The sequence below is a fragment of the Podarcis liolepis genome (genome assembly GCF_965112155.1).
Source record: "Podarcis liolepis genome assembly, chromosome: 7".
In the NCBI taxonomy this organism is placed as follows: Eukaryota; Metazoa; Chordata; class Lepidosauria; order Squamata; family Lacertidae; genus Podarcis; species Podarcis liolepis.
This window is the reverse complement of record NC_139561.1, coordinates 5,870,903-5,896,321: the sequence shown is the minus strand read 5'-3', so window position 1 is coordinate 5,896,321 and position 25,419 is coordinate 5,870,903. Positions and strand designations below refer to the sequence as shown.

The following is a 25,419-nucleotide window of genomic DNA, read 5'->3' as shown; positions in this document are numbered from 1 at the left end:
GATATTTCCCTCCAAACAAAGGTAACTAATTTGGGGGGGGGCAAGTGTGCCGAAGGTCAGGTCTGTTAAGTTGTGGGTTGACATAGCAGACGACACAGCGATTTCTCCAAAGCAGCTCTTTATTTTGTAAGCTGGAACAGAACTGAACTGCATACAGCTCAGCCGGCCTGCTTTTATAGGCAGCCAGCTGTCAACAATGTAGCAACAACAACCCAGGGTTTCCTGCCTAAAATAACTGAAGTGGACCTGAGTGAAAACTACATACACAATACGCCTGGTGGCCAGGGTGAGAACTTCAGTACATAACAAGGTCCAAAAGATGGGAGGCTCCAGGCAGGATTTTCTGCCATAGCAAAGTCGAAGGAGAGGCAGTGTGGTGCAGTGGCTAGAGTGTTGGACTGTGACCTGGGAGACAAGGGTTCAAATCCCCCCTCGGCCATTAAGGGTGACGTCGGGTGTGTGTGTCAATCAGTGCCTGCCAGAGTAACCTACCTCGGGGTTGTTGTGGGGGTTAAGCGAGGAGGGAGAGAACCATCTGTGCCACCTTGGGCTCCTCGGAGAAAAAGGCGGGATATAAATGCAATCCAATAAGTCGCCTTTTCCGTGCTTCTCCTTCTGGCCTCCCTCCCAGGGCTGTCGTGCGAATAAAAAAGGAAGAGCTCGGGGGGGGGGCGGGGGGCTGGCAGTCGCTGCCTCTCCGCCTGGCCTCCCTCCCAGGGCTGTTGGGAGGAAGCGCCCTGGAATGAGCAAGGGAGGGAAGAAAGGCTCTGGGCAGTTTCCATGCCAACCCGGGATGCCAGGGGAGCTTCTCCAGGGAGGGCTTGGCGTGGCTGGAGCTGCGGAGGCTGCGCAGGGCCTTCTCCTCCCTCTCCTCCCTCCTCCCTCCCTCCCGCATCAGCCTCTGACCACCTGCACACCTGGCAGGGAAAACAGCACTTTTGCCGCTTCTCGTGACCCGTAGCTCAGAAGCCGCGCCGCGTTGGCTTTTGGGAAACGCAGTCCTCCCTGTCATTCATTCCCGTTCTCTGGGGGGAAGAATAGAGGGCAGGCACTACGACTCCCAGAAGGCAGTGGGCGAGCCGGCTCCAACCCCTCTTTCCTCTCTCCCCCACGCGCCTGCTCCGAGGCCTCCCCATTGGCCGGCTCTTCCGACTCGGTATCTGGGCGAAGCCCGGGTCCTCTCAGCCAATGGGAGGCGAGAGTCGGGCGCGGGGGGCGTGGCAGGGCGGGGGGCCGTTGGCAGTTGGCCGTTGCTTCCCCGAGCCCGGGACCCGCCAATCAGAGCCAGAGCCTCCTCGCCGCCCCCTCCTTGGGAAGAAGACCGGGCTGGTGGGGGCGGGGAGACCCTTGAGGGGTCCTCGGTATGGTCTGGTGTGTCTCCATAGCCTCTCCCTCTCACCCAGGGACCCCCCAGCCCAGAATGAGGCGTCCCACTCGCCACAGGAAAGACTGCCGCTCCCTGGCCCCGAATGGTCCTCCTTCTGTATGGAGCTGGAAAGGGAGGCTCCGGCCTCCAGGCTCCCAGAGGCAAAGTTAGGAGGTTCTGGGAGGCCTCGCGTTGCACTTCTACAAAAGAAGCCCCCCCCCCCCTGCACTAGTTAGCTCGGTTGGATAGAGCGTGGTGCTGATAATGCCAAGGCTGCAGGTTTGATCTTCGTAACGGCCACCTGCATTTTCCTGCATTTTGGGGTTGGACTAGATCAGTGTTCCCCAACCTTGGGCCTCCAGCTGTTTTTGGACTACAATTCCCATCATCCTTGACCACTGGTCTTGCTAGCGAGGGATGATGGGAGTTGTAGTCCAAAAACAGCTGGAGGCCCAAGGTTGGGGAACACTGGATTAGATGACCCTTAGGATTCCTTCTAATTCTGCAGGTCTGTGATTCTAACATCTCTAAGGGGGGGGGCACACATCTTGCATCTCCCGCTTAACAGTGCTAGATGAGCAGTTTACAATTAACTCCATGTGGTCATATTCCGGGTGCACGTAACTGTTGCTGCGCCTCCCCCCCCCAACGGGTCTTTAGCAGTGAGTGACTGCTGACCTGCATTTACTACTGACGCTGTGCCTTGGATTTCAACCTCTTCATTTGGCTAAGTGCTGGTGCAGTGGTTGATCAGCTTGCACTCTCTTTGTGTTGTGCTAATTGTTGCCACCCACCCACTCCTTGGGTCCTGGCTGGGCCCTTCAAATCCAGAGAGAAGCTGGGGTTATGCCAAAGCAGCCAGCCCACATTGATAGGTAGTGAATTACATACGATAGGATGTTCCAGCCCTGAATGACAGAAGTGTGGAAACTTGCTCTAATTGCCTTGTGAAAAGCTCAGGAACAAGGCAGCAAAAATTACGCTTGTCCTCCTCTCTGGCCCTCTCCCTGGTCTTTGGTTCTGTGTTGTGATTGATCCTGTTCTAGCCACTGAAACATGGCTTGGAATAAGACTTGTCGACTTCATGATTGTCTAAGAAATGGTAGGGAAGAGCACAGGCTAATTGCTCATGGAATTATAAAGCTTTATCAAGTACCTCCAAAGCCATTAAGAATCTGTTTGGTATACAAAATAATTGAGCTGCTTCTTAAAAAGCGTTGAGTATAGTCAGGCAGCTGATGTGATAACTGGGGTCTATAAAAAGACTATTAATCTTTGGTCTGTGGTGTAACCCTGCAGGACTCTTCAACCAAGCGTTCGCCCCATCTCCAGGTAGGAAGAGTAAGTCCAAGGTGCAGGGTTCTTGGTGTTGGGCAAGGTTATCCTTGGGCCTTCCTAAGTCTGGGCTGGTTTGTTTTTCTTCATTAAGAGTTTTTTCCTGGGCTGCTTAAGCTTTTCTTTCTTTGGTGCTGCTTTCATTTCCTCTTTTTGGGGGGAAGCTTCAGTGTGGGAAGTGCTTTGTAAGAACAACTTGGACATTTTTCTGATCTTGTCTGCTCAATCTCTAGGAATTTCCAAAGAGAGGAATTTTTGATCAAGACACCTGCTGAAAGGTCAGAATGGGGAAGTGAAGGCAAAGGTGCCTGCAGCTGCTGCTCCTGCCCCAGTGGATGCCTGGAAAAGTACAGGACAAGGGCCTGGGCAGCAGGTCAGTACAAAGATAAGAAGACGTTTATTAGCTTTTGAAGACTTCTTTGAAAGGAGTAGCTGAACCCAGAAGGGCATGTTTTCTTGGTAATGTCTAGCCACAACTCCCAGTCATGCTCTTCAAGAGGCATCACATAGAAGGGGTAGAAACTCTTTGTTCATTCTTTGTGATCTGTCCCACAGGCCTCTGTTGGCAAGAAATGGCAAGCTCTCAGAGGGGAAAAAGTATTGTATTGTTAGCCTTCGCCAATTCAAAGTGGCACCTAAGGGGATGGAGACATCCATGTGTTCGAAGACTCAAAAGGTGAAAGGGATTGGTTCTGAAATCACTGAAGAATGCCTAGTATTTGACGACTTGCCTAGTAGCCCCAGGCAACCAGGAATTTCATGCAGGTGACTGAGCAGCCAGCTCACTTGATTTCTTGGCTAGCTGTAAAGGAAGAGTAGTCTTGTCTCATCCGCAGTCATCACAGAAACACAGTGGACTATCAGAGTGTCTCTCCTCCACCATCCTTTATGGAAGAAGGCACTTTTTTGATGCGTTTCCATGCTGACTTTGGAGGAGGGGGCAAAACAAATATTGCAGGCTAGTAACCTGTTTTTGACATTTGTAAGGCTGGCTGAAGAAGTACCCTTCTTCACGGCCAAGTCTCCCATTTGTGTACAAAATGGATGCAGCAGGTGGAAGGAGAACGGCTGCTACCTCCTTGTTGAGCTCCTCTTGTCCTGGCAGGAGTACAGCTATGGGGCTGGGGCCCTGTGCTGTAGGATCACCCTATACGAGTTATTAGAGGGTTGAGTTGTTATGTCACCCGAGAAATGGATGGTTGTTTTCAACCCTTGCACAAAGCAGGCACAAATGCCTAGACAAGGGCTGGGATCTAAGAAATACCCATGCTTAGATGTGTGTCTATAATGTGTCTGTGTTGAAAAAGGTTCTAAATTTATATAGATATATAATAATTTTATTAAATTTTCAATAACAAAAATAAAACAAACACAAGAACAACCACAAACAATACTTGAAGCCTTTCCGTCTCACTAGCTTCCTGATCTGGTTAAGCCTTGGTCCAGAAGTCAGCTTGACACCTGCTTACTCTCATCTAGGTTCAATGCTGAGAGACGTACTTCAACGGGAAGCTGGTACAGCTCTTTCCTGCTCACAGGTCTTTCAGAGGTCAATCCAGCCATGGCTACTGGAGAGAAATAATAATCATCGTATGGAAGAACCACCATTTGCAAATTCATAAAGCTTGGGCTACTAGTTTGATAAATCATGCTGGGACCATAGAGGGGACAAATTGCAAAAAGGGGTTGTTTTGTAAAGGAGAAAGTTTGCTGCTATTTGTTTTAATATATTATTATTATTATTATTATTATTATTATTATTATTACTATTACTATTACTATTATTATTATTTTATTACTACTACTACTACTACTATTATTTTATACCCTCCCTTTTTCCCTGAAAGGGACTGAAGGCAGCTAACAAAATAATAAAGATATAGAAAAAAGAAGCCATTAATTTTTTGAAAAAACATTAGTAGAATTAGATGTGAATTGGCTCTTGAGTTGTTTTTGTTTTATTAAGCATTTTGTGTTCTGATTTTGTATTTTTATGTTGTGATCTGTCATTTGTGTGTTTATATGATAAATGCAATAAGACAACCTAGACCGCACCACAGCCATAGCAATGGAATGCAGGGAGCATCCTTAGACCAAGCCCAGCCATTGATCCTCCAACCTTGTGTCGTCTACAGATGATAATTGGCAGTTGGCCCTCTGGGGCTTCAGACAGAGAGTCTTTTTCCCAGCCCCACCTGGAGATGCTGAGGATTGAACCTGGGACCTTGTGGATCCAAAACAGATGCACTATTGTTCTACTTCTGGAGCACCTCGGGCTCCCCATGCCTGGTTATTGGATTCCAACTACTCCTGACTGTTGGCCATGCTGACTGGGGCCAATGGCAGCACACCTGGAGAAGGATGCATTCTTCAACTCTATTTCTTTTCAAAGAATGAAAACCTTTTTGCAGCCTGTAGCCAGAATGAAGGCAAGATATCCTTTGAATTTGGGGAAAGAGCCACAGGGGTGGTGGTTGTGGTGAGACTTTATTTCTATACCACCTGTCCATTACCCAGGTGAGGGAACACCTTTTAAATGACACACATACCAAGAGAATCAAGAATATACACCCAGGGTCTCTGGTTGTTACATCCTTGTGATGGGCCAAGTGTCTCTGGCAGCATTATTCGTAGCTTACATGGCTCAGCCTTTTTGCCCTCAAATTTTTTTATCTGGCCACAGTTCCAGGCTGTACTGACAAGCCATTTCCCTCCGTTCAGATCCCTAGAAGCAGAAGGTCCAGTTACCTGCATCTCTCTTGCTCGCATGGGGCTACTCTTAGCTTCGTCAGAGAGAAGACCTTCATGATGCTTTTCTCCACCAGCTCCGATCTAACCTGTGCGTTCAGAGGTGGCTGCAAGGCACTGAAGAGGAATGAGAAAGAAGAGGAGGGGAATGATCCAAAGCTCACAGAAAAAGTGCTAATTCAGCAGCTGTGGAGCATAATTACGGAACCAGGCACACAGCATGTCAGAACTGGAGACACCATTGCTGCCACCACCACACCAAGCCCTGAATTGTGCTCTCTCTCCAGCCCAGCCCACTTGACAACTATGGGAGAAGAGTGGGCCTCCTGGATCTGGGAATAAGATCCATCTTTCACCTGCACAGAGCTCTCCCTCTCCCCGCCTGTGGCTTCCAGCAACTGATCTTCAGAGACACTGCTGCCTTCCGCTGTGGAGGTAGAACAGGGTCCTGAGGCACCCTGGACCGAAGATGGTCAGGGCTTTGTAAAAAAAAATACTTACTATGAGGCAGATACTCTGCTCCACATTATGGGGGAAGATGACATTTTCCCCCTGAAGCGCTTTGTTTGTTAGAATTGTCGCCTTCATAAAAGTGCTCTTCACTGCCTCGTCCTAAAAGGAGAAGGGAATTTAAAATTGAGGCACCCAAACATAGAGCAGAGAGGCAGGTAATTTCACTCTCGTGAATAATGGGTTTTCCATGATCAACATTTGTTGTTTGGAATCCATTATTATTGGAAACTGAACTTGGTTATCACTGGTTCCTCATTCATATAAAAGACCATGATTTATTTATTTTAAATCAAAAAATCTGATTTTTTTTTATTTAAATCAGATTTTTAAAATAAAATGCTTTTGGAGGAAAAATCTTTCTAAAGATAGTTTTCTATTTAAGTTGCATTATAGTCCAAAAGCTATTCATCAGGAAATAAGGATTTAAGTTTTTCATATGTGCTAAAACTCAGTCTAAGTTTTTATTTTTTGTTTAACCCCATCAATTAACAAACATGGATAGATATGCTAAAACGTTATTGTTTTACTTAAATAAATTGTTTAAATTGTTATTCTCCTGCCAACAAAGAACAGCAGAAAAGTTGTCCAAATATAAAGAGTTAACTTATTAAACCTCACAATAATTTCATAATTATCTGTCTATGTACTTATAACAGTTTAACCAAATCAGTAATTTTTGATTTAACTGTAAAAACTACTCTGAAAATGTATTATTCCCAAAATGAAACCTTCATCTGGTTGTAAATATTAAGATTATACCAGCAGGAATGTAAAAATATGATTTAAATCAAGTCTTACAGACTAGTGATTTGAATCGTGATTTGAATCGTGATTTGATTTAAATCAAATCCACCCTGCATCTCACACACCTGGCGCGCTGGCTAGAGCTTTTGAAAGATGTTGTCTAAAATTTCTGAGAGAGAGAGGTGAGTAAATGAGGCAGGCGAGGGGGAAAGGTCAGTTCTTTGTCAGGGGGCTTCCAGTTCCTCCTTCCAGGTGGGATTCAATGGCACGGCGGCAGAGTCAGTTCCGCTCCCCAACCGACTCCAAATTGGACATTTTTGGTGGTGGGAAAAGTGACAGGGAAACTAGAATGGAAAAGGGGAGCTGGCATTTGCTTGATGCGACATTGTCTCATCTCCCTGCGAGCGAAACGGAACGAGCGCTCAAACTTTTACCAACGGAGCAGGACGAAGGTTCAGGAAGCAGGTCATTGGGAAGGGGCCACAGAACTGCTGCATCCGCTCAGTTCCTCGGACCGGCAATGGCAGCCCCAAACGGTGGCTGCACCATGTCATCTTTGCATGCTTCCAACGGCACCAACTGGTGTCTATCATATTGGGGTAAACCTTCAGGGGAGGGGTCTTTCTGGGGTGGCCGAGGGTCATTTCCAGCCATCATCAGGGACCTCCTAATGAGAGAGCTCCCCACGGCTCCTAGTACGGCAAGGGAGGTGCCAGGAATAGGTGGGGCAGTGACAAGCTGTAGGGAGACTAGAAGTACCTCCCCGTATTTGCGTCATGCGGATGATGGTTTCCATCGCTTGGTGTAAGACTGAGAGCGATGCCAGCGGCTCCTCTTCAATAACTTCCTGTTGTGGGGAAGTACGGGGTACAATTTCAGGGTATGGCAAGGGAGGTGCCAGGAATAGGTAGGGCAGTGACCGTACTTGTGTCATGCGGATTATGGTTTCCATCGCTTGGTGTAGGATGGTGATTGATGCCAGTGGCTCCTCTTCAATAACTTCCTGTTGTGGGGAAGCACAGAGCATGTCAGAACTGGAGACACCCTCCCTGCCACCACCACACCAAGCCCTGAATTGTGCTCTCTCTCCAGCCCAGCCCACTTGACAACTATGGGAGAAGAGTGGGCCTCCTGGATCTGGGAATAAGATCCATCTTTCACCTGCACAGAGCTCTCCCTCTCCCTCTTCCCGCCTGTGGCTTCCAGCAACTGATATTCAGAAACACTGCTGCCCTCCGCTGTGGAGGTAGAACAGGGTCCTGAGGCACCCTGGACCGAAGATGGTCAGGGCTTTGTAAAAAAAAAAAGATTTACTTACTATGAGGCAGGTGCTCGGCTCCACTTTATGGGCTAAGATGACATTTTCCCCCTGAAGCGCTTTGCTTATTAGAATTGTCATTTGCTGACAAATTCCTCATTGGTCAGGTGTTGGTACAAACCCTTCCCTAGATTAAACACTGAAATCCTGAGCCAATGTTTTAAGGCAGCCCACCACGCTTTAGTTGAAATTAGGCATTCACCAGCTTCTAACAGAAGTACGGAGTTGGCGACGCAGTTGGGTTGGATGGCAGGTTGAGAGGAGTTCCCTACCAGGACAGACTTTGCTCGTGTGCTCAAGACATCGATTCCACAAAACATATTTTGTTGCATTGTGCAAAATATGAGCAAGCCAGGGCTGAACGGATACTACCCTTGCTGGTACCTTTCCCAGGAAAATCAGAGGCTCGCTATGTCAGGTTCCTACTGGAAGACTGGACAAATGTTAGAACATTAGCAGTGGCAAAGTTTTTATCGGTGGTTGCAAGATCAAATGAGCCCCATATTCTAAACAAAATGCTTGTTTAACCTGGAGGTAGGCTGTATGAATTGTGTATTGTTTTGTAATGATTTGTTGGGTCTCTGGACCGTAATAAAGATTGATGATGATGATTAGAATTCTCGCTTTCATCAGACTTTTCTTCACAGCCTCGTTCTAAAAGGAGAAGGGATTTTTAAAAATTGAGGCACCCAATCATAGAGCAGAGAGGCAGGTAATTTCACTCTCATGAATAATGGATTTTCCATGATAAACATTTGTTGTTTGGAATCCATTATTATTGGAAACGGAACTTCGTTATCACTGGTTCCTCATTCACATAAAAGTGGGGTTTTTTGGGAGGGTGTTGTATGTTCACAAGGCATTTGGACACCTCTTTAGCTATTGTCAACAATTTTTTCATGGTGGTTTCTGAGACCAAGGAGCGGTTTTTGTCCATGCATGGATACAATGGGATGCCATTTGGAATCAGGACTCATAAATACACTGATTTAAACCACTGATTTTTAAAAACTGCACTGTTTTTTCCAGTGTCTTAGAATTCTCAAGCGACTCTAGGTACTAGGATAGTTTAACATACAGTGGTACTTCAGTTTTTGAACAGCTTAGTTCACAAACTACTTGAAATGTGAATGCTGCAAACCCAGAAGTAGGTGTTCCGGTTTGCGAACTTTTTCCAGAATCTGAACTGTTTGTTTTGAGTGTTACACTTCCTTTTCCCGTGCCACACGTCCGTTTTGAGTGCCCCCACTCCTGCTTGCACAGAGTAGGAGTTGGATGGGGCTGCTCACCTGGTGAGGTGCAGGCTCCGTCAGACTTTTCCATTGAGGGGTGCGTGGCTGCATTCACCTCAACAGAGAAGTTGAAAGGAGCATTGGTGGCCATGCGGAAACAGCCCGACAGCTGCCTCAGCAGCAGTTTAGGGGCTCTCAGACGCAGCTGCCTGGCTGCCTCCACCTTCGCCACCCCAGCAACTATTCTGCTTGGCTGCCTTCAGGTGGTGCAGGGGCTCTGATGCTGACATGGGGGCTTATCAGACAGTTTATCCTCACCTTGCAAGCTCCTTAATGAAGTTTGCTATGCGCCTCTTGTCTTCAGGACATAAATCTTTCAGAGAAGCACTCTTCATTCCTCCTTTGCCAGGGACCTGAAAATTAAAACCAGCTTTTTGAAAAGCAATCATGCCCTTCCTGATTGGCGGAGGGGGCATGAACAGGCAACTGCAAGGGATTTGTTAAAAGGAGGCATGTCTTCCTGCCATTGCTGTCAACTTTCAGATTTGAAAATAAGGGATCAGCAGCCTTGAAAATAAGGGATCAGCAGCCTTTCCTGTCCCGGGAACAATCCAAGGGATATCTAACAATCCGGGATAGCAGCGGGAAGCAGCGGGAAATGGTGCTGAAATAAGGGAATTTCCGGGGGGGAAAGGGAAGGTTGACAGCTATGCTTCCTGCTCCTCCTATTTGAGGCTGAAAGGCAGCTCATCTGTCACAACACTCTACACAGCTGCAAGAACAGGCAATAATGGAGGTGTATCCACTGTTTTCACTCCCTAAAAGAAGCTTTTAATCTTTAGGCACTGTGACAGAAACTGGTCTTGCTTGCTCCATTTTGGCCCCAGGCTTGCAAGTATTAATCTAGCCAGTTACAAATGCTAAAGAAGATTTTTAGACGCCTGAACAAGGAGGATTTTTCAAGGCCAACACAATTACTTTATATTTGCCCCTTGAATGCCACAATGATGGCACAAAAAAAGAAAGAAAGAAAGGCTTCTAAGTCAGATACAAACAGCCACTTTTCAGCTGTGGGAGAATAAGAAGAGAGCAAGGGAGGCAGGAAAAGTCTGCATTCAATTGGACTGCCATTGCTGCCACCATCCTAGACCAGGTTTACATTATACCTGATTTGCTTCAGTATTTTAACATTGCAAACCGCCCTGGATGCCTTGACAGCCCCAGCTTCTCTCTGGCTTTGAAGGGCCCAGCCAGCACCCAAGGAGTGAGTGGGTGGCAACAATTAACACAATACAAAGAGACTGGGCTGATCAACCAGGGCTATTGAATCTATTGAATCATCTGCCTGAAGAAAAGAACTTCTTGTAGAAGAAAAATGAAGAAAATTAGTCATGGAAAATTCATCTACCTTCAAGAAACAAATTTCTTGACATGGCACTAACTTCTAAGGGCCAATACAGAGAACACGTTTTCACACAAACAGGAATCATTCCTGGATCTGACAAAAAAATATAGGTATATCACGGGAGCAGAGAGCACAAGTTGGACTCGCTGTCAGATGGGTTAAGCTGTTAAAATTAAATTAAATTAAAATTATCAATGAGAATATTTCTTTCTCTTTTCAGTAACAGCAGTCAGAATAAAAAAGCAGTCAGAATATAAAAGCAAGTCAAAGCAGGCCAACAATACTCTGTCTCACCTTCTCTGATACCTCTGAGTAAGGAAGAGCCAATTGGGAGTTGACTAGGCAAGCAAATGAAACTCAAAAGCCTGGATCTAATTTGTCAGGAAGTCTGTGTGTACAATGGCATTATTCAGAGTTTGATCTCATATACTCCCAGGGTAGGGAGACTGCCTGAGAACCGCGTGTGCATGTACACTACCTTGGGCTCCATGATGAAGGAGAAGGCTAACTGTAAGCAAATAAACATGTAAATATGAGCAGCTAGAGATCAAATGTTCCTAAATGGCAGCTTTAAGCCATTTCTCTAGCTCTATAAGGAGTACCTAAGGCTGCCTGCCAACCTGTGAAAATGAGATGATGGTGCCTAAAAACACACCAAGATTTTTCCAGCCCTCCTAAAGGACCTGAAAAGGTTGTATCCCTAAGTTTTCATTTGAACTCTTTTACTTCTAGCCCTCTCCCCAGAGACACAAACAGACCCTCAATCTCATTTTAACCTGTTGCTCCAAAGTCGCTGAGACAAGGGTGCGTGTGCCGTCTGCACAGAGTGAATCCGAATCAGGTCCTGGCCCAATTCACTACCCAACAATTCAAGCTAAATTTGGCAACCATTCAGAGATCATACCTGGGACATAGACAGGTGGCTGCTCTTCATCAGAAACTGAATGCAATTTCATTCAAGGAAAGCAAGGGCAAAAGGTTTGTTCCATTCCACATTTTACAGTCTGGAAATATTATCTCCATGACTGAGCTAGTCTGAAAATTCTTCTGCATCAAAATTGAAAGTTCAGATGCAGTACATCACTGACTGGGAGACTACAGACATTTCTGTAAATCCACTTTGTTATTACTCTTAAACAGACCTGAATGAAAAGGTTGCCTTTTATTAAAGACCCTGTAACTAGCTCAATCACGGAGATAATGAGCCACATTTATTTGTATTAGCCTTGATTATAAAAGCAACTCCTGGAGGCTATACACTCAATGAATGCTCCTCAGACTCTTATTATGGACACAGACTAAGCTTTAAAGTCACACATTTCTGAAAAAGCTATCTGGGGTTCTTACAAGCAGGTACTGGTATTTGGAGGATCAGGAGAGAAATCTGGGTAGACTGCACCCGCAAGACCATACCATGGGACCCTTCCCTGTTGGACCATCCAGACTGCCATCAGACTGCATATCTTTAGCAGTCATTTATCAACTCATAGTAGATTCAATTAAGTTGGCCAGGTATTGGAAGCAAGTTACATCCAAGAAGTTGTTCTCCACACATCATCTCTTCTTGATGCTGAAAGGAAGCTTCTTACTCTGCCCCAGTGGGCCCGGGGTGTGTGTGTGTGTGTGGCAACCATACGGACTAAAATCCATATGGAAAGATTTAGTTTAAGATTTAGTTTAAATACATCAGCTGAAGACCTATGTATGCAAATTAGTTCAAAAAGGATGTGAACATATTAATACCAAACAGATATCTTGGGAAAGGAGAAAGTATATGTGGATAATGACAGTAAGGAACAGTAAATGCAAATAATTACAGTACATGGAAAATAGCACGTTTATGCAATTACTTGCATATACTGCTCCTTATACACTGTTCCCTAGTCAGGTACTATTTATTTTTCCTCCTCTCTCCCCATTTCTATCTATTGACTGTAAGTCTTTGTTAACATTTTATTCTTGTGCACTGCACTAGTACTTAGCCAAATAAAGAGGTTGAAATCCAAGGCACAGGGTCAGTAGTAAATGCAGGTCAGTAGTCACTCACTGCTAAAGACCCGTTGGGGAGAGGAGGCGCAGCAACAGTTACGTGCACCCGGAATATGACCACATGGAGTTAATTGTAAACTGCTCATCTAGCACTGTTAAGCGGGAGATGCAAGTTGTGTGCCCCCCCCCCCGAGATGTTAGAATCAGACCTGCAGAATTAGAAGGAATCCTAGGGGTCATCTAGTCCAACCCCGAAATGCAGGGAAATGCAGGTGGCCGTTACGAAGATCGAACCTGCAGCCTTGGCATTATCAGCACCACGCTCTATCCAACCGAGCTAACTAGTGCGGGGGGGGGGGGGGCTTCTTTTGTAGAAGTGCAACGCAAGGCCTCCCAGAACCTCCTAACTTTGCCTCTGGGAGCCTGGAGGTCGGAGCCTCCCTTTCCAGCTCCATACAGAAGGAGGACCATTCGGGGCCAGGGAGCGGCAGTCTTTCCTGTTGCGAGTGGGACGCCTCATTCTGGGCTCTGTTTCGCGGGGTCCCGGGCTCGGGGGTCCCTGGGTGAAAGGGAGAGGCTATGGAGACACACAAGACCATACATAGGCCCCTCAAGGGCCATGCAATACACGTCTCCCCGCCCCCCACCAGCCCTGTCTTCATCCCGAGGACGCGAGGAGGGAGCAGCGAGGAGGCTCTGGGGTCCCTGGGTGAAAAGGAGAGGCTATGGAGACACACAAGATCATACAGAGGACCCCTCAAGGGTCTCCCCGCCCCCCACCAGCCCGGTCTTCGTCCCAAGGAGGGAGCGGCGAAGAGGCTCTGGGGTCCCTGGGTTAAAGGGAGAGGCTATGGAGACACACAAGATCATACAGAGGACCCCTCAAGGGCCATGCAATACACGTCTCCCCCCCACCAGCCCTGTCTTCATCCCAAGGGCAACCACCAAAGTTAGCAAAACTTCCACCACAGGGAACTGCTGCAGCAGCTGAGAGTTGACGGGAAAGGCGGGAAGCCCCGAGTTCAAGTCTCAGTTCTGCGCGACTCTCAGGGTGGCCACGCTGTGCACTGGATGGCCACCGAGAAGGAGCTCTGGGGAATGTAACGTCTTAGCAGCACCATTTGCACTAGAATCTGAAGCAGCAGTATTTCCAACCCGCTCTTTGCCGAGGAGGGCGAGGGGCAAGAGAGAGCGGGACCAGGGTCAGCCCGCCCTGGGAGTGGGGCTTCAGCCGGAGCCCCGGGCCTGGCTCTGCACTCGGGGACAAGCGGGGCTCGCTTTCTGAGGCAGCCGGGGCGGCTCTCTGCACATGCTCAGGAACCACGTCAGCCTTTGCCACCGTCTATCACCGTCCAAACAGCCCCGCCCCCACGCCTTTTCTTCTCCTCCCGCCGCCTCCCTCCTGAGGGAAGGATACGCTCCTTGCTCCAGCGAGCGGCTCCTTCCGCTCCCACAGCCAGATCCGCCATCTTGAAACAACTGCCCCTGCCACTCCAAACATCCCCCCGCCCCCCAAGCCCGACTCTCGCCTCCCATTGGCGAGAAAGGGAGGAGAGGGAGCCGGCTCTCCCATTGCCTTCTGGGACTCGTAGTGCCTGCTCTCTATTCCCGCCCACAGAACGGAAATGAATGACAGGGAGGACTTCGTTTCCCGACAGCCAACGCGGCGCGGCTTCTGAGCTACGGGTGGCGAGAAGAGGCAAAAGTGCTGTTTTCCCTCCCAGGTGTGCAGGTGGTCAGAGGCTGATGCGGGAGGGAGGGAGGAGGAAGGAGAGGGAGGAGAAGGCCCTGCGCAGCCTCCGCAGCTCCAGCCACACCAAGCCCTACCTGGAGAAGCTCCCCTGGCATCCCTGGTTGGCATGGAAACTGCCCAGAGCCTTTCTTCCCTCCCTTGTTCATTCCAGGGCGCTTCCTCCCAACACAACTCCCAACAGCCCTGTTGTTGTACATCACATATGCTTTAACCCTCTATGCTCCAGTCATGATCCTAAAGAAAATCCCTACCCCACCCTATGCTGATGAATCTCAGAAGAAAGGGAAAACTCCCCCTCCCTTCCTCCAAGCTGGTTCCTGCTAAGATCTGCAAAGAATTAAAAATGTTGTACCCGTTTTCTTGCTTTGCATAATTTATTTGGTAATGTTTACTTTTTTGCATAGGCAGAAAGTTAAAGAATAGAACGTCAAGCTTCATAATCCATAAATGAATCAATTGTATTATTATTTACACAGGTGGGCTTCATCAGCTATTTCCTCTTCTGGGGCTGTAAAAATGTTGTCCCCCAAAGGCAACAGTCTTCCCCGGCCCCCTTCTCTGTCTTTCTGGCTCTGCCCAGCCTTGTCAGGAACTAATAAGCTCCGCAACCCCAGGCAGGGTGGGGGTGGGGGGAGGCAGGTTGGACTTCCTGCAATTCCTGCCTTAGATGTTCAGTGCCATTGTCTGCCCCTCTGAGCATCAGCCTACTTCTTCAGCTGGAAAAAACTAGGTCAGCCATGTGCCAAGGCCCAGCGCATGAGCGCCGTCTGCAGGTGGAAGGGTGGCAATGCATGGGCTCCTTCCACACTTCCTTGATGACCAAAGGATGCTACTGTCTTGCCCCCCTCCCCGCACCCTTGGGCTCCTGCTGGGGCTGCAACAAATTGGCTCCCAACTGGTTCTCCCCGGCACTTTATGATCTCTGAATTATTCTCCAGATATTCTCTTGGCGCTCAACTATTTTGCCTGGACACCACATGTGGATAAATGGCCTCTCTTGTGGTTTGCATCTTTCCAGGTCTCCGCCTTGTCCAGTGCTGGCGGAGCAGAGAATCTGATAGTCCTGGAGCGAGAGAAGCACCGGCCCCATGACGTTGGCTCTGTCCGATGGGCCGGCAGCACCTTTGGACCCATGCAGAAGAGCCGGCTGGGAGAGCACGAGTTTGAGGCTCTGATGAGGATGCTCGACAACCTGGTGCGTTTGCAAGCGCAGATGCCACAGCGCCCATTTTCCTGGACATGTGTCCCATCCTCACTTTCTCTGTCTAGTGCAGGGGAGCCTCTTCCTACCTGAGGGATGCGTTTCCTTCTGGGGAACCTTCTGGGACCCACATGCCAGCGGTGGGTGGGGCCAGAGGCAAAAATGGGCAGAGCAGATGTGACCTTGGAACAGTCTTCTTCTTTGGCGATCACTCGGAGCCGAGTAAGATGACCGAGTAAGATAAACACGGTTTTAGCAATGAGTCCGTAAGCAGGCTGGCTTTGACACCCCCACACTCCAGGGCAAAAGCACTCCAGGAGAGGGCAAAGCAAAGAAGGCACAGCAGGGGGTGTGGTGGGGAGAAACCCAAGGGCCACATAGAGTGACTTGAGGGCCACTGAGGTTCCTCACCCTGGCTTTAGCAAACCTTTCCCCAGCTTAACTTAATTCAATGAGTTCCTGGATGCCGTCTGCTGAAATTGTCTAACAATGGATGGTTACCATTTTATAACTTCAAGCTGAGCATTTGCAAGCTGCCAGATCCCATTAATTAACCCATAAATCAGAACTGCTATCAACTGACTCTTGGTAGATGTTACTGATAGGAAATTCCCATTAAAATCCGGAGAGGAAAAGCTTTTAATGGGAATGAGTCTTGAGCAGATTTGGTTGTTTGTTTGTTTCATTTTATTAAAGATTTTCTTGGTTTACAAAAGCATGTGCATGGTCTCTTTTTCAGGTTGTGGAGTCCTTTTATATTTCATGTGAGACATCAGTGTTGTATACAGAATGAGGTTGGGGAAGAAGCAGCAGGGAGAGAGAGGGCGTGGTAATACTTTGTGTATATGTGGGGTTTTCATGTCAGTGTCATTTGGGTGAGTTCTCTTTCTATTCCTTTATTACAGAGTGTGGCGTTTGCCCTCCTAGATGTGTGACATCATACTGGGTTCATAAGGAAAGGGTTAACTAATTGTAAAATGACTAACCATTGGGAACCCAAGGGGAGGAGTTAAGAGTTAGAGTTAGGGTGGTTGAGAAGTCAGTCTGGAGTTAGAAGAGACCGAGACAGTGGCGTAGCATGGGGGGTCCAGGGGGGGCTGGCCGCACTGGGCGCAACATCTGGGGGTTAGGGGGCGCAAATCCACGGGTTAGGGGGCACAAATTACTTGCCTTGCCCCGGGTGCTGACAACCCACGCTACGCCACTGGACCGAGAAGATAAGTCTGTGGGTTGGGCTAGTCTGATGTGAGAGATGGAGAGAATTTGTTAAGAGGAGTCAGTCAAACAGTTGAGATAATCAGTCAGTCGGTATTAGGAAGGTATAGGCCGGTAAAGAAACTAAAGTTAAGAAACTGACAGGAATATTATCTGAGAAACCATAAACTTGTTAATGCTTATAAAATAAACTTGTTTATTTGGTTCAATTTTAACATCTGTCTGGACTCAGTGTTTTACCCGAGAGTAACAGGTTGGTGGCAGTGGGGAAGCGAGCACAGTGGTGGCACAGGGATCAATAGACCATTAAACGTCCGGGGACCCTGTGTGATCGCCACCCGGAGGTTTTCAACCTTTTTGGATCCATGGCTCCCTTAACCAACTGTCTTCTTTCTGCGGCACCCCTATGGGGGTTACAGACTCCGCTAACCCAGAAATAGTGCTTCAGGTTAAGAACTTTGCTTCAGGATGAGAACAGAAATCGTGCTCTGGTGGCGCGGCGGCAGCAGGAGGCCCCATTAGCTAAAGTGGTGCTTCAGGTTAAGAACAGTTTTGGGTTAAGTACGGACCTCCGGAATGAATTAAGTACTTAACCCGAGGTACCACTGTATTTCCTTGGTAGCGAGAGAGGCTGGGGGACAGGGTGTGGTTGGTTGTCTTTAGTTGGCTGCAGTGAGATTTGGTTTTTTTTGGGGGGGGGTCTTGGGCAGATTTATGAAACCAGAGTGATTTTATCTGCAGGCTAAGCAACAGGCTTATCAGCTGGCTCAAAGTGAACCATCAATTGATTCTGAACATGAAATTCATTGCAAAAAGTTGTGAGTTTTTCTCTGGTTGCAAAGGAAAGCACTTGGTGGAGGTGGCTCCTAATGGGATTCTCCCAGGGATGAATTTTGCCTCCCTTATTTGATGTGGTAAGGCCTGTGGTTAACTCCTGCGATTTCCGCTTTTTAGAAATGCCTGGAGCAATTCCGTTAGCTGTTCTTACGGGAGTCTCCTCAGAGATACTGAACGGAGAGGTTTGTGGCACCAGCTTTCACCGATGGTAGTCCGATGCATCTGATAAAGGTTTGGCGATTGTGGAGAGAGGGCAGAATGGAAGCACAACGCACTGGGGCTTCCAGCCGTCAGGGTGGCAGTTCAGCTTTCAGTGCTAGGAGTCAGTGTATTAGGGGCCAGATTCACAGCAAGGCTGAGTGGTCTGATACATAAAAAAAAAATAACACACACGCCCAAGAAGTGCATTAATTGTTCCGCCCTTTTCTCAACCTCCATAAGAGGTTTCCTCAACCTCGGCCCTCCAGATGTTTTTGGCCTACAACTCCCATGATCCCTAGCTAGCAGGACCAATGTTTCTCTCATCAATCAGTCACATACTCCTCATATCAATTACAAGTGGCCTTGGTGAGTCACTGGGTCACATTTTCAGCATCAGGATCAGAACTGGTGATGGAAAGAATCCATTTCAATCAGCTTTTAATGATTGCGGTGTCCCTGGAACTCAGTTTTCAAACTCGAAGGAAGCAAACATCAAGAAAAAGTGCTTTTCATGGCAAAACTCTGCTTTACTTTGTGGACTTCAACAGTACTCTGTTTTAGATCAATTTTGTGAGTGAAAACCATTCTTGTTTCTTTTGCTTGCAGCTTCGACTGTAGCGGACACGGGTGGCGCTGTGGGTTAAACCACAGAGCCTAGGACTTGCCGATAAGAAGGTTGGCGGTTCGAATCCCCGCGACGGGGTGAGCTCCCGTTGTTCGGTCCCTGCTCCTGCCAACCTAGCAGTTCAAAAGCACGTCAAAGTGCAATTAGATCAATAGGTACCGCTCCAGTGGGAAGGTAAATGGTGTTTCTGTGCACTGCTCTGGTTTGCCAGAAGCGGCTTAGTCATGCTGGACACATGACCCGGAAGCTGCACACCGGCTCCCTCGGCCAATAAAGCAAGATGAGCGCCGCAACCCCACAGTCGGTCACGACTGGACCTAATGGTCAGGGGTCCTTTACTTTACTTTTTACTTGACTGTAGCAGGCAATGTTCGCATGCTACATTAACAGGAATACACATGGCAGCCAGAAGAGGGCAGCCTAATCCCATAGTCTGCTCGGCTACAAGTTTTCTAAGATAGAGAGGGGACTTTATATCTTTTTCTGGTGAGCTACAGACAGGCATTGCTGCATGTAGGTGACTGGACACTCCAGATTTAATAGATTTGATGGGGAAGGAAGCTTATTTCAATGGCAAGGTGTCTTTATTTCAACTTGTGGCAATAAGCCAGCTCTGCTGTGTCTGGGGGCCCTTCTGTGCTTTCTGCTGAGGGGCCCCCGACGGCTGCCACACAGCTGCCTTCTTTCCCCCAGGAAGCTCTCAAGTTGTGCAAAATTGTGGCCTTTGAAAGCTCAGCAGGCCATTTAAAATTATTTTCTTTTATTTTTTGTCCTGCTGGCATTTCCTAAGCAAAGGCCTGAAATGAATGTTTGCAAAGATTCACCCAAGTTTCAAAGCTCACCAGCGATTCCAATTCCTCCATTCCGGTAGCAAGTGTAACATTTCCGTTTAAAGGATTGGATCCATATTTTGAATGTGAATGTTTGCCTCAGAATTTTTGCAGCCTCTTGAGTACCGTATTTTTCGTCCCATAGGACGCTCCGTCCCATAGGACGCACCTAGTTTTTTTGGGGGGAAATAAAGGGGGAAAAATTCACTTTATTTCCCCCCCAAAACGAGGTGGGGAAACCGAAACAGGTTGAGGAACAGCGGGATGGCGGCGCTGCGCCTCCCTGCTGTCCCCCAAGCTTGTGGGGCTGGCCGATGTCTGCCCGGCGCGAGGGGCGCTCTGCGCCTCGCGCACCGGGTGGCAGGCTGCTATCCGCACCATGGGGAGCCCTGCGGGGAACTCCTGCAGGGCTCCCCACGCTGCGGATGTCTGCCCAGCGCGAGGGGCGCTCTGCTTCAGGGCGCCCCTCGCGCCGGGTGGCAGGCTGCTATCCACAGCCTAGACAGCCCTGCGGGACCTCCCACAGGGTTGCCTGGGCTGTGGATGTGTTCCCGAAGCGCCGGGCACTTTGCTTTCAGTGCGCCCGGCGCTCCGGGAAGCTGGCTGCTATCCACAGCCTAGACAGCCCTGCGGGACCTCCCACAGGGGAGGTGGGTCCCCTGCGGGTCGGTGCGCACAGACCCCTCTCGCTCTCTTTTTTTTTCTTTTTCAAAGATATTTATTAAAGTTTTTAAAATATAACAATAAAAATGAAAAATAAAAAGAAACACAATACAAAATACAACATAAAAACAATTTAAAAACAAATAATTTTCCATAACATATCTTCCTTACGCTTATTTCCCCAGACCTCCTCATACCTCCCTTCTTTGTATTCCACTTCAATTTGTTAATTCAGCAAATCCTTACCATTAAGCTTTTACCCATTTGTAAACCTTTTTTTTCGTATCTCCTAAAGCATTACAGCTGGAAACCCCTTAGTTTCTTTCCAACATCCTTCTAACATTCATCAATTTTACAATATTTCTGTAAATAATGTTTAAATTTCTTCCAGTCCTCTTTCACCAACTCTTCTCCCTGGTCTCGGATTCTGCCAGTCATTTCTGCCAATTCCATGTACCGGTAGTCAATCACCTTCATCTGCCATTCTTCCAGAGTGGGTAAATCTTGTGTCTTCGAATACTTTGCAATGAGTATTCTTGCTGCTGTTGTAGCATACATGAAAAAAGTTCTGTCCTTCTTTGGCACCAATTGGCTGACAATGCCCAGGAGAAAGGCCTTTGGTTTCTTCAGGAAGGTATATTTAAATACCTTTTTCAGTTCATTATATAGACCCCTCTCGCTCTCCAAGCTTCAGCGAAAGCCTGCATTCGCCCCATAGGAAGCACCCAGATTTCCCCTTCATTTTTGGAGGGGAAAAAGTGCGTCCTATAGGGCGAAAAATACGGTACTTTCAATAGAAGAAAAAAAGATCCTTGCTTAATTCCAGGCCCATCCAGGAAGAAGAGAAGAGGAAGAGTTTGGATTTTATATCTATTCTCCTTTCCCTTCCTCCCCCACAACAAACACTCTGTGAGGTGAGTGGGGCTGAGAGACTTCAGAGAAGTGTGACTGGCCCAAGGTCACCCAGCAACTGCATGTGGAGGAGTGGAGACGCGAACCCGGTTCCCCAGATTATGAGTCCACCGCTCTTAACCACTACACCACACTGGCTTCCATTGATACACTAGGAACATCTGAAGAGCTCGCAAGCAGAACAGGAGTGCCCCAATCCCTCTCTTGCTCCTGATCTGACATTCAGAGGCCTCCTATCTGCAGAGCAGGTAGGAGGAGATTGACTCTCAATCCTCACCGTGATCATATTGTTACATGCAACCTCTATCTCCGAGCAGGGTGAGACTTCAGGGGTTCCCGCTACTTACCCAGGTTTGTGTTTCTTTCAGAAATCAGGCACAATGGAGACTGCAGTGTCTTTATGAAGTATGGTTTATTTACACCTATTTACAAGCTGCGTCTAGATGGAGAGTTCAGAGCATTCACATCCCAAGTGGGTCTGGCTTCCCCCTTTAAGGGGGACTCCAAGGACAGCAAATAGCTGTCACTCTTTGTTTCCAGCCTGTCATCCGCAGCTCACATTGAGTCCTGCCCCTGCTTCTCCTCCTTGCTGCTAACAGACTCCAAGCCTAAATTGAAATCCTAAACCTGCCCTTTGTCTGCTACCATTGGGCCTTTGCCTCTGCTACTCACTGGGGAGAGAGGGCTCCAACCTCTCTGCCAACTGGCCATATTTGCCTTGCCAATCATTCTTAATGGCCCAGAACTCTGGTCTCTTTGTTGATTGCTAATGGTCTTCAAAACTGGTTTGGCCTGTCTTTTTTGACACTACTAGAATCAGCGTCTGGAAGCTTCCCTTAATAACCCAAGCACTGGTTTATTTCTGACATTTACCGAATCTAAGAATTTAGGAAGGTCTGTGCCCCTGGCATCCCACAAATTCATAACAACATTGGGCAGCCCAAAATACACACATTATTCCACCAACATATTTGGCACCACTAATACCACAACTGCCTTCATGGTAGTGAGTTATTGGACTACAAATCCCATCATCCGGACTAATTGCTGGTCCTGGGAGCCTCTGGGGCTGCTGGGAGTTGGAGTCCAGCAACATTTGGAAGGCACCATTTTGAAGAACCCCTGAGCCACATAATAGGTGTGCTCAAAGAAAAGCCTTTTTTATACACAAACATCTGTGAAACAAACTACTGGGTTGCGATGTACAGAAGAAGAGAAGGCATATGGGTGGGGGAATAAGGAGGTACTGTGTCTCCTCGCTTCCTTTTCTGACCAAGGGTTCAATCCTGTGGGGTGTAGGTTGCAGCCAGCACAGCATGATGGGAGTTGTTCTTCAGAATTGGCCCTTTGTGCAAGGAGGGTGGTGGCATCTGAAGAATCTCACCTTTGACTGAGAAGGACCCAGGGGAGCCTTGCTCCTTACTCTACCCATCCCTCTGCTAACATGCATGAGAGGCTTGTTCTCCAAGCCAAAACAAAGTGTGCAGCAAACCCTCCATCGTGTTAGTCATCGCTTGACACTCACCCATTTGAGGTCTCCTGCGCTTTCCTCCCCGTGACTTTGAGCACCATCTCAGAACTTACCGTAACGACTGCTAATCAGTATCTGTGGATTAATTGGGCAACCCACGGTCTGGGGAATGTGCTGTTATCGGCAGAGAACATCTGTCTGAGTTGTAGCAGATGGTGATTAATGTCTGGGGGCGGTATGGGGTTGTGTGAACTCTGGAAATGTGAGGGGAGTCTCCGTCACGCCAAGGATATTCCATCAGGAACATCTGCAGTGCTGGATGGAGGAGGAGGAGGTGGCCACGAAAACAGAGAAGCTGGGAGCCTCCATGACCAAACCACTTCAAAATATTTTTCTAAAAACTGGGTTAGAATTAGGGATGCTTCCCTGGTTGAAATATGGTGTTATACTGCTATAACATTACAGTGTTCTGAAACAAATGTGGGAATAACCCTTTTCGGTCACCTCTACAGTGTAAAGAAAGGCTGTGTTAGGTTTTCTTTATTTAAAAAAAAATAGTATTACTGTGTCTCAGCACAACATTTTAAAAGTCTTATTAATGGGGGGAAAGACAGCTAGACAAGCATTTTAGTGGTAATTAAAATATTGTTTGAAAAAGAAACAAGGGATAACATGGAATTCACTGCAAAGGTTATAGTAAATGTGTGCTTAGTTTAGCTACCTTCCTGTTCCCCAACCAGATCACCTGTGTCTGTACAGTTAGACGCTTTGGGTCCCATTTTTGTCATGTTCCGTCCACACCAGGTAGATAGGTGTACCTGGTGTGGACGGAACATGACAAAAATGGGACCCAAATCTTCTAACTGTACAACGTGGGAAATCAAGTGCAATTCTGCCTGCAGCTTACAATGGACTGGGTATTCCTAGGAGCCATTGTTCTGGAAGCAGCCCAGGTGTCTGCAATAAGGATTTGGGCTGATCTCAAATTATTCAGAGTTTTTGGTGAACATTTTGGTAAACTCCTTTCAGCAATTTTCGATACTCCTTTCAAAAAGGCTTTCCTTTTTTTCTTTTTTGTATACATTGCCCTTCATTGTCCTTCACCCAGTTGCCTTCCCTTGCCTTCCGCGGTGTCATCACACAGCCTAAGCTGATTGGCTTTGTGGCACTGTGACATCGTTTCATTGATCCCTGATTGGGAGAGATTCCTCTTGAGACTAAGCCAGGAAGAAGGACAAGGAAATGTTGCGAAAGGAAATGATGGCAGAGCAACAAAGAGGACCAATACAAACCTCCCCCCACCCCAAATATTCACAGAGTCTAAATTGCAGGGAGGTGACTTGTTTCCAGCAGAGCTTTGTATAGTCTGTGCCAGTTTAGCCTTCACGTTTTGGAGCAAACAAACTCAAACGTGACTCTCAGAACATGGTGGCAGATTATATTTTGCAGCTGCTAAGTGTGCTTTGCCTCCAGTCCCGTGGCGCTGAGCCCATCACTAGACAGAAGCCCATTAAACACTCTTTGCTGAAGAGGCCTTTATGCAGTGAGATCTGAAGTGGGCTAAGTATTGACTTTCCGAAGGGCATGAATCGGTGGCTGCTTCGGGGCCACGCATAACGGTCTCAAGGCAACTGAGCCCATCCAGAGCCCCCTCTGCCTTGTGCACACAGAGCTGCTTAAGAAAATTAAGAAGCTCTTTGAACGAGGATCTTCTGAAAGGCCTAAACATGCCAGATTTGGCTAGACGTGCTGGCAGGAGACAGGGGCGCACGGGACAATCTCTTGGGTGGCTGGCAGTGAAGCTGAGGGTTGGCAGGAGCAAAAGGTCAGTGGGCAGACCTACATTTGGGGGGCCCTGAACTGTTATGGCGGCCCCTTCGCAACCAGCAACGAGGTCTGGGTACCCACTGTTATCTTCTTAAGTGGGACTGTTCTGTGGCAGATCACCACAATTTATTTATTTTTAATAACTACAACACCTCAGATTTTGATTAAAATTGCAGGACTGGATTATCTCACATGTCAAAGTCACTGGTGTGAAAACAAAATTCCTACAGTTTATAGTTGTGCGACTCAAATTGAGTCTACTAAACCTAAAAAAAAAAATTAGCAATGTGGACAGAAGTCACTTTTGGGGCCCTCCTGCGATTAGAGGTCCTGAAGCTTAAGCTTTATTAGTTTCATAGTAGATCTGCCCCGGGTCTGTCCAGGCCAAGCCTCTTCCTCTGCAGCGACCAGTCCATGTTTTAATCTCGAGCCGACTAATCTATCGCAACTAGGGCCAGGGTCTTTTCAGTACTAGCTCCGACTTGGTGGAGCGCTCTGTCACAAGAGACTAGGGCCCTGCGGGACTTGACATCTTTCCGCAGGGCCTGCAAGACAGAGCTGTTCCGCCTGGCCTTTGGTTTGGACTCAGTCTGACCCTTATGTTTTCCCTCCCCTTACGGTTTTGATCTATGGGCTTTTAAAATGAGGCTGCATTTTAAATTGCATTAACCTGTATTTTTGATTGGTTGCCCCCCCCCTTATGATTTTACTGTAATTTTACTGGTGTTAGTTGCCCTGAGGCCTGGCTCGTGCCAGGGAGGGTGAGGTATAAATAAAATTTATTATTATTATTGTTATTATTATTATTATTATTATTATTATTATTATTATTATTACTATTATCTCAGTCTCACTTTTAGGGGAAAGGAGCAATGCAGCGTCCCTGGCATCTCAAATTTTGCTATATTCTCGCCAGTGCCAGTGTGGTGTAGTGGTTAAGAGCAGTGGACTTGTAATCTGGTGAACCAGGTTCGATTCCCCGCTCCTCCACATGCAGCTGCTGGGTGACCTTGGGCCAGTCACACTTCTCTGAAGTCTCTCAGCCTCACTCACCTCACAGAGTGTTTGTTGTGGGGGAGGAAGGGAAAGGAGAATGTGAGCCGCTTTGAGAATCCTTTGGGTAGTGATAAAGCGGGATATCAAATCCAAACTCCTCCTCCTCCTCCTCTTCTTCTTCTTCTTCTTCTTCTTCTTCTTCTTCTTCTGTGATCGGGTACAGAGACTCTGTCAGCAG

At 47.6% G+C, this 25,419-nt stretch overlaps 2 long non-coding RNA genes across 6 annotated transcripts; one reads left to right on the top strand and one right to left on the bottom strand.

Annotated features, from left to right (window-relative positions):
• The first annotated feature begins 1,204 nt into the window (after positions 1 to 1,204).
• On the top strand, positions 1,205 to 8,641 carry LOC310711987. 3 transcript variants are annotated; one of them, XR_014528696.1, is made up of 5 exons: positions 1,243 to 1,703; positions 1,844 to 2,718; positions 2,935 to 3,074; positions 4,181 to 4,311; positions 4,750 to 8,641. It is a non-coding gene; the product is annotated as an uncharacterized lncRNA (long non-coding RNA). The 3 variants fall into 3 exon arrangements; XR_014528695.1 differs by having other exon boundaries at positions 1,205 to 1,703; positions 1,844 to 2,707; positions 2,935 to 4,311; XR_014528697.1 differs by having other exon boundaries at positions 2,935 to 4,311.
• Positions 4,017 to 14,172, bottom strand: LOC310711981. 3 transcript variants are annotated; one of them, XR_014528684.1, is made up of 5 exons: positions 14,068 to 14,172; positions 11,566 to 11,601; positions 9,575 to 9,669; positions 4,757 to 8,678; positions 4,017 to 4,266 (listed from the first exon to the last, which is right to left on the bottom strand). It is a non-coding gene; the product is annotated as an uncharacterized lncRNA (long non-coding RNA). The 3 variants fall into 3 exon arrangements; XR_014528685.1 differs by having other exon boundaries at positions 5,450 to 8,678; XR_014528686.1 differs by lacking the exon at positions 4,017 to 4,266 and having other exon boundaries at positions 7,189 to 7,709; positions 14,068 to 14,165.
• Between the last annotated feature and the right edge of the window lie 11,247 nt (positions 14,173 to 25,419).